General features: G+C 44.3%; 1 pseudogene; it reads left to right on the forward strand.

Moving 5' to 3' along the window:
- Positions 1 to 1,272, forward strand: part of LOC102376943 — a 3,968-nt pseudogene extending 2,696 nt beyond the window's left edge.
- Positions 1,273 to 9,735: the final 8,463 nt, after the last annotated feature.

Genomic DNA, 9,735 nt, shown 5'->3' on the forward strand with positions numbered 1-9,735 from the left:
TCTGCCGGGCCAGAACTTGCTTTGGCACTGCTCCTCTCTCATTTCTGCTGCAGTGTATTAGTTAGACCTGTTGTTGATCCGTACGTAACAGCAGTTTGGGGGAAGAATGTCACATTAAAATGTATGATTGACATAAATGAAACCATAATACAAGTTTCATGGGAAAAGATATATGATAAAAGTGCACAAACTATTGTTGTGCATCATCCCGCATATGGGGTCTCTGTTCAAAAAAAATACCATGGGAGGGTGTTGCCTAGAAGTTCTTTGCCCATTGATGCAACGATTAGTCTGCATAATGTGAGTCTCTCTGATGAAGGAGAGTATATATGCAAAGTAACTACATTCCCATTGGGAAATACACAATCGTTAGCAATTGTAACTGTACTTGTTGAGCCCACTGTAAGTTTTACCAAAGGGCCAAATTCTCTAATAGATGATGGAAAGTGGGCAGTGGCAGCCATTTGTACAGCAGCTACTGGGAAACCCGCTGCAAATATAAGTTGGGAAGGAGACTTTGGTAAAATGGAGTATAATTCAATTTCCTTTCCAAATAGAACAGTAACAGTTATAAGCTGATATAAGATCATTCCCACTAAATTTGCGAGGGGAAGGCGTATAACTTGTATCGTGAAACACCCAGCTTTAAACAAAGAAATAAGATACTCTCACGTACTGGACATCCAATATGCCCCTGAAGTTTCAATAAATGGTTATGACGGAAATTGGGCTTTCAGTGAAGAAATTGTTCAGCTTAAGTGCAATGTTAATTCTAATCCGCCACCTATAAAAAAAAAGTCACCTGGACCAGGCTAGATGAACAGTGGCCTGCGGGTTTAGTGTGCATGAGTGATACGCTATATTTTAACGGCCCATTAATCTACGAGTACACTGGAACCTATATTTGTAGGGTGACAAATTCCATTGGTCAAAGAAGCGATCAACAAACTATCCATATATTAGATCCTTCTATTATTACTACACAATCATCCACGGTTCCATGGTATCCCTTAACTAATAACATTACAAGTTTGGCATCAGCCTTAACCTTAACAGCGATGAACAGCGATGCAGGAAAGCAATTGGGGTGCCATTATCGGTAGTGTAACGGGTGGAGCGTTCTTTCTAATATTTGTAAGCATTTTAGTTGGAGTTATCTGTTATGGAAGAAGACAAACGTTCCGTGGCAACTATGTCACTGAGGACCACACTCCGTCAACTGACATAGAGGAAGAGTCTCAAGTAGATGTTTCCCAGTCAACTGATGATTAATAATTATTGTTATAAGTTCAAGTTGTCATATTTTATAGTTTGTTAGAGACCAGTCTATAAAGTTGTCTAATATATATATATATATTTGTTACTTAAGCGTTGCAAAACCAACGAGTCCTTAGACGAACTTTACTTGAGGCATGTTCATGTGTCTAAAATTCCAGCTGTGCCGTCGGCAAGGGGGCATGTCATAACCCAATGATTTTAAGTGCCTCGGCACGATGGAATTTTTCCCGCCACATGAGAGTCTCTGTGCACATGGCTTGTTAGCTGCATAAAATTCTGTGCGACTTCCGCCCAAGTCGGAGAACTTTGAGCACGCTGCAGAGTGACTTAAGAGAATTCCTGACTTGTGGCAGAGCGAATCGATAGCCTGATCAACTATCGATTTTTCTCCCCGTCGCCAAATGCTATCCCTCGACGTAACCCCTTTTCCTGCATGCCTGGTTCATTTACGGATTTGGTGGCCCGGGTTTTTGCCAGCTGGAGCAACTCGTGTAATTATTTAAGCGATCGGACCACCTGCGTCGCGGCTACTAGCGGCGTAAGTAAAGCCTTTTTGCAACCAATACGTTTTGTCTGCCTCTCCATTCACCAGCCCGCCCAATGGCCGAGCAATTTGTAGATCACCTCAAGTCGGCTCCGGCCGTCTGAGACAAGTAACATCACACTCTCACGTGCTGTTGGCTACAGATAGTGATATGCCCTGACCATATTAGCCCAATGGATTGCTGGATCAGGTGGACCTTTGACTTTTTTTTTTTTTAACCACACGCACGAGCACATACACAGACTCTCATATGTATAAACCACCCCTTACTTTCACTTTTCCTTGCGTTTTTCCCTCCCTTTCAATTGTTAGTGTCCTGTACCCCTTTTTGCTAGAGAGTACTGTCCCAGACAGCTTACAATGCAAGTACAAAGCAAAAGACAAAGTGGAGACAGACAGATGGGAAAGCACAAGGAAACAATATTGCTATATATGATAGGTACAGCACACCAGCTGCTTAACTGTTGTCAAGTTTTTCTGTAGGCAACATGGCAAAGAAGAGTTTTTAAAAAGGGAGATAAGGTACTGTATTTACCCAAATCCAAGATGAGGTTTTTTTCCCTGCATTGGATATGGAGAAAACAGCCCCTTATCTTGGATTCGAGTGCATGTTGGGCAGGGGTGGAGCAGGCAGCAGTTGTTGTGGCTCCAACTCTGGCCCCAACCTAGGCTTCAGGTCATAGTTACAGCTGTAGCCGATACCTTCCCCTGCTTCTCCCCCTGACCACCACTTCCACCCCTTTTCCCCCCAACACTTATCCTCTGGCCAGGTCTGGAGTTGCCATAGCTGTAATTGCTGCTGTGTGGCTGGGTGGGGGGCAAAGTGACTTTGTCCATGTCCGAAGGTGGAGCGAGACTGGGGCTGGATCTGAGAGTGAGGATAAGCAGCAGGGTGGCAATCGCCAGGGAGGCAAAGGGGACAGGTGGCTGAAGACAAGGTGCCAGGGGATTCAGGCACTACAGGGAAGGGACAGATGTTGGGGAATTCAGTCAGCAGTGGGAGCAAGTGATGTGGGGAGGGAGGGGTGAGACACTTGACTCCCCCCACCTCTCCCCTACTGTCTGCCTCCCTGCTGCTGCTTTCCCCATTATAGCATTGTGGGGGAACAAATTTAAGTCAACTCTCCAATAATCAGACTCTATACATGGAAAATTATAAAACAAAAATGTATAAATTTACTCTGTACAGAATAGAATCTAACTATTGGGGGATTATCCTAAATTCAAAGTTGTCTTTGATTCAGATACATATGGTAGTTTTGTGGATATTTAAAGAGATCTACCAAGTGTGAAGGGGAGCATCAGAGGAAGCACAAAGATCCTGTTGAAAACTTAAGCAGACAGTTAAAAGTTTGCATAATAAATGGGGCAGCAGTTCAAATTGGTGTATTGCTAGTGAATGGAAGATGATAGATGATGGAGAGGAGGATAGGCTAAAATAGGCCTTGAAATCAAAGACAAGAAAAGGGAACCAGTGAATGGATATGAGAGAGAGAAGTGACTGCTAATCTGATGAGTTAGGAAAATGATCTTTTTATCAGCACAGTAAGATTGTATTAGTCAAAGCCAGAGAACAGGATGTTGCAGTAATGAAGACATGAGCTGTGGAGAGCTTGGCAAAAGTTATAGCTGTGTGGATAAATAGGAAATTTGATTCTTCTTAATGTTATACAGAAAAAAAAAAGATCAGTAAGATTTAGACACAAGCTGGATGTTCAGGCTCAATAGAGAGGGCTGAGTTAAAGATTACACCTAGGATATGGACCTCAGTGAGAGGAAGGATAGTATTGGAATTCATAGTGGTGGACAAAAGAGGAAGGGGAGAAGGTAGAGATGCTGGTAAGAAATGATTACGTGGTTTGTTTTAGCCATTTTGAAGTTAAGCTCGTGGCTGGACATTTGCAAATAGATATCAGAGAAACAGACTGAGATTTTGTTTTGGACAGGAAGAAAGGGTCTGGAATACAAAAGCAGATCTATGAGTCATCAGTACAGAGATAGTAGTTAAATCTGTGTGTGCAGATGAGTTTATCCAGAGATCAATTGTTGAAGGAGAAGAAGGGGCCAATTGCAGACTTCTGTGGAACCCTCAAAGAAAGCTGGAGGTAGGATGATGAAGTTATTTCAAAGGAAATGCTAAAGGAAGGACTGGAGGAATAAGACAAAAATAAAAGAGAAAACTGAGTCATGAAAGCCAACAGAGTAGATGATTTCAAGAAAAGCATGGATGACTCTTTCAAAGTTGGCTGACAATCCAAGAGTACAAGAACATGATACTGGTTCTGGGCTCTGACCAGGAAGAGATTATTTGACACTTCAACAAGACTGATTTCAATGAAATGCAAGGATCAGAAACCAAATTCAAAATACGGTTAGAGGAGCAGACAGTCCTGTAAACAGGACAGTCAGTGCTGTCTAGCTAAAAAGTGAAAAGAAGTTGGAAGAGAGCACTTGGAAAGATAATGTATCATAGTAGGGATGGGAAAGACTAAAGTATGCTCAATTGGGCGTGCCTACACAAGACACTAAATGCACAGTGGATTAATTCGACTATGCATTAGTGTGTTGTGACAGGGGCAGCTTTCATGCCTGGTGCAAGCACCGGCATGCCCCCTGTCTACGGGTCAGCCACCCACCCACTTCTCTGTCCTGCCACGCCTTGATGTAATAATATTGACGTAATAATTAGGCAGGATGCTGCCCATTATACACCTCGATATTGGGGGGGCGCTATCTGCAGCTCCATTCCATCCCTACGCTGCAGCCCAAGCCTCGCAGATGGCACCTCAGGCAGCCAACTCAACCGTCTCCTTTGCCCATTAGCTGTGGCCCCTTCCCTGGGACCTTCAGCTTCCCTTTGGGCCCTGGCCCCCTCTCAGGCCAGTCGAGACCCCGAGCTTCTTTGCTCTATATGGGTGTCCCTCGTGGTGGGCCCCTGGTTCTTTTGACCCCTGTCTGGGTCCTGGCCCCAGCATTGACCAATCCTGTCCCTCAGTAGCCTCCTGCTTGCACTCAGGGATCAGGGTCCCCCATTCCCAGCTCAGGTGCTTCACAAAGCATGCCTGGCTCCACAGGGTCACTTACTCCAGCAGGCTCAGGCACTTCAAGAATCTTACCTGGCCTTCCCTGGATTAGATGGAACATATAACCCACCCAAAGGTGGGGCTGGGGTTAAGGCACCCCTACCCATTTTTCACCAGGGTGGTAACTGGCCTAGCATTTTCTGGGGGCTCCCATGCCACTGGAGCTCTACCAAGCCACCCACTCCTGGCAGGGTGCAGTTTTAGGCCATGCCCAGGACCAGAGCCTCCTGCTCCTACCTACAAGATGTTCCCATGTAGCAGCTCAGCCAGGCAGTGTTTCTTGCCTGGCTCCCAGCAGTAAACTGCTCTTGTTTATATAGGTGGCCAGAGTTCTAAAATGGCCGCTGTAATCAAACACCTGCTGAGTGTTTGATCTAGCCCTTAAAGTGGTAGGCACCACTGGTGCCCTGCCGCAAGCGTCACAGCAAAAACCATGCTAATACGCTAATGCACAGCAGAATTAGTCTAGTGCACATTAGCATCACTTAAAAGGCATGCACCGGCACTACTGAGCAGTAGTACCAGTTACTGCACATTGTTTAATACCTGGTAATACAGGGCATTTTTATGCATGCATGTGCCACAGCGTGGGACACTTTGAAAAGTGCCTGGCGCTGCGACACATGCAGTTGTACAGGCGGCGAAATACGTGTCAGCGTGCAGAAAATGACAGCAATCCACTTTTGACCTGAAACACCTTGAAGGTGTTGTAGTTCAAAACTGCGCCACAGCCATTTTCTGCACGCAGACACGCATTTCGCTACTTATATAACTGCAAGCAATGCAGCAGGGTGCATGCACATCAGCTCGCGTGTGGAGTTAATTAATTGTCTGCTCTGACATGCCAGATCTTCAGCAAGTCCAACAACAAAAAGATATGTGTATAAATGCCCATTGGTACTAAACTTAATGTGCAGTAACTACAGTGCATTAATGAACATATAGACACATGCATTGTGAAAGGAAAGAACCGGAGGAGAATGAGAGATTATGCAACAAGAAAAGGGTGGGCATAAGATCAAGAGATGGGACAGGAGGGGCCACTGGGACAATTGGAGGGGCTAGAGGAGAAAAGTTAGAAACATCTATGCTAATGAAAGGGTGTGGAGGAAAGAGTTGTAGGAGGGGGAAATGAGAAAATGTCAGTGGAGTTGGGGAGGTACATGTAATATTTTGTCAGTTTTCTCTGTGAAGAAACTAATGATGTCCATAGCAGAGAAAGAGGTAGACAGCAGAGAGGGTTTGGGAAGGTGGTTAACAGTTACAGCGTAGAATGCAGGATTCAATTAGGTTGTAGAAACAAAGTTGTATAGCTAGGAAGATGGTGGAACAGAAGGAAAGAAAAAAATGTTAATAGATGAAGTCAGCATGATCAAAGGAAAAAAGTAGGAACTGAGGAAGTGAACATGCAGAATAAGCCTGTAGAGAATGGTGGCCTTTTGCACTGAGGGCAGTTTGGTTTCAGTCATAAATACTTCTAACAACAGAAAATAATGGGAGTTGAGGCTATTTTGAAAAAAGGAAAATTCACAGGATTAAAGCCAAGCATTTCATGGTCATGAGAAACTTTAAAAATGGTTGATTACTCATCAGCCATAATTTTGAGAGGATCTTCTAAAGATTTTCAGATAAATCTGTTAATTGGTCCATGAAGAATTTTTTTCTGAGCGTCTCAACCTGTTTTCAGCCCTTACTTGAAAAAATAGCTGCTTTCTTATCTCTCTCATAACTTGTGCCAAATGTATATTTGAAAAAGTTAGGTTATAATCCAGCAGAATTGTTAACAAGCTTTTCCCTTGTATTATTTGTCCTTATTCAAAATATATATCATTTACAATAGGACTGAACCTACCTGCTACTCTAAGGAAAAAAATGGCTGAATTTTCATTAAGGAGCATTCCTTTCTGAACTGTGAACATCCTACATCACAGTAGTGTCCAACATGCTGGTAACTATCCTGAGTAACCAGTTTCTGTATAATGACGATAAATACCTTTAATATGGTGAGAAAGTGCTCATTCTCAGGCTGTGCTGCATTTACATCTGTGCTAGCTCACTAAAGAAGTTCAAAAATGACTCTTTATCCTGAAAGTATACAGCTACTGTGCTCATTTCTTGAAAATCAGTAGATACTATCAACATGTGGTTTTGGTCTGAACCCCAAATAAATCCTATCACTTAAAATCAGCAGCTAGTATAGCATGCTACCAGTCTTGATGAGGGGAGTGTGGGTGCATGGGTGTCCAATGCTTGTGGGTTTCCTCAGATACTACTGAAGCACCCCTCACTACTATGCTGCAGTTGCCTCCAACACCTTTTAATGGCCTTTTAAAAAACTCCAGCACAAACTTCCTATTGGCTAGGAACAGACATTACACATAAACCAGTTTCAAAATGGCCAAAACCGGTTTGAGATAAACCTGAGTTGAATGTAGTATCAGACTTGACTGATTTGGCTCAAACCAATGTATGCAATGTCTGTCCCAGACCATTGAATCAGAACTGTGTGTGTTTTAGAAGAAGAACCTGGGAAGTCCCTTTGCACAAAAAGATTTGTGGAATTTGAATATATGGCAGTTTGACCTTTTAACTTCCAAATATAAGTTTTGGGAGAGCTGTACAAGGAATGGTAGGACAGATACAGAGAGCCACTTACTACTCTCAGACTCAAGGCCACTGGTCCTAGCAAAAGGTAGGGGTGCGTAGGGACAGCCCTAATTAATGCTTCCCCTCCATGTCTTATCCATTTTCCATCCCTGCAATTCCCCCAGCCTTTACCTTAAACTGAGGATATATGTGGCTAGCATAAAGAGTGGCCATCTCCAGCTGCTTTAATACCCTTTTTCACCACTCAGACTAGGTTTATATTAAGACTTTGCCAGCATGGTTATAGGGGAGTGAAGAAGTATGATCCCTCACTGACATTGCTGTGCTGGCAGAAGCCCCTAGTATAAATGCAGTCATGCCAGCAAAAACTCTGCTTTTATTGATACGGCTTGCTTTGGTCATGTTGAGTAGTTTTACAATACTACAACAAAGCTCAGCTTTGCTAGTATAGCCAGGAGTGCTTTGGTGGTGTAATATGCCAGTATTTCTATTTTGCTAAAACACTACTATTATAGCCATAGCTCCAGGCCCAAAAAGTACTGGCACTGCAATTATGAGTTGGGCATCACTGATTTAGTATGATGCAGAAGTGGATGGGAGTAAACCAGCATCCAAAACAGTAGGGTGAATGCAGACATATTACATCATTGCTGTTAGTACAATTGCCAGTGTGCCATCTTATTAATGGAGCAAAAGGGTGGGTTTTTTTGTTTTTTTAATACTTATCTGAAATCTTCCAGCACAGGAGTGGCCATCTTAAGGCATGGATGCCACAAGTGGCATGGGCAGCCTCTGTGTGGCATGTGGTAGACTGGGGAAGGGACAGGCAGCTGAATGGCAGATAGGGCAGGGAGCAGAAAGCAAAGCAAGAAGTCAAGCAGGGATCACAGGGAAGGAAAAAGAAATCAAAGCAACGGATCAGGCAGGGAGCAGAAAGCTGACCAGCAGATTGAGAAGGGAAAGGAAGTAGAGTGGCACTCAAGGAGGTTGCAGGGTTAATTTGTGGCATGCCTGCCAAAAAGATTATCCCCCACTATTCTAAAATACAGGAAACAATGACATTTTTCAGTTTCCTCAAAATTTCCACACCATTGTAACCCGGGCGGTACTCCAAGAGATACCCCCTCTCCAATTGAAGGGATCAAAGCATGTGCACAAGTGCTGTGGGAAGTGTAGGGACTCCTTCCCCTATAGAGCAGAGCCAGACCACCAATGGGGCCTTAACCATATACCTTTTAATGAAAAAACAGTACTGGGAACATAACAGGCATAAACCAGGAGCTATAGGGGACACTACAACGCCCCAAGGGGGCAGGATTCAACAAAGGTTAGACACTTACAATCATTGACAAAAGACAGGGTTAACAAAATATATAACACAAACAGCACAACAAACAATACTGGTTGGTGAAATATAAAAGGCACAAAATACAAAATGTCAAATAACAAGGAATATAGGGCCTAGGTACCTGGAGCGGGGGGAAGAGGGAAAACATAATGACCACTTCAACAAAGATTTCTCCCTGTTATTTCATTTATCCCAAGTCACCACAGCTGGGACTTAAACTCAGATTTTCCACATGGTAGGCAGAAACACTACCATACAGCCACCACTGCTGGCATTATGCCAACTGGTGAGGGGCCTTGACCTTTCTGGAACCCTGGCCTCACATTGAGCTGCCTGACCTCTTATTGGAGAAGCTGGAAACAGGGCTGGGAACCTCTCAGATCGCTGCTCAAATCTTTGCTGGAGCTGGGGAACCTCTCCTGCTGGCGACAGCCTCTCATAGGGGAACCTGGAGCCTAGCAGGAAGCCTCTCCTGCCGGCCACATGCCGCACTGCTGAGGGTCCAACTGCTGCCTGCAGGTCCCACTCCTTCAGGTGCTTCTGGGGCAACTGCTCCTGCCCTGCTGGCCCAGCAATTTGAAGCTCCTTCCTCGTGGTCCCTCACTGGTTCCCCCTTGAGTCAGCTGTGCTGCCCCTTTTATCCCCCTCCAGGTGACCCAAGGGGCCAATCAGGGGACACGGAGGGTGAGTATCTGGGGCCTGATTGGTGAGGAAAGGGAATCCCAAGTCCTCCAATCATCTTTTGCCCCTTCAAAACACCTGGGCTAAGTCACTGCCAGCTAGACTGTCACACCATCTTCTCACTTTTGTTTGCCTAGTTTATGGAGCTGTTGCTATTTAATATACTAATATGGGGAAGGACAGAGTTGAGATGT

Source organism: Alligator sinensis, unplaced genomic scaffold (genome assembly GCF_000455745.1).
Source record: "Alligator sinensis unplaced genomic scaffold, ASM45574v1 scaffold768_5, whole genome shotgun sequence".
NCBI classification, from domain to species: Eukaryota; Metazoa; Chordata; order Crocodylia; family Alligatoridae; genus Alligator; species Alligator sinensis.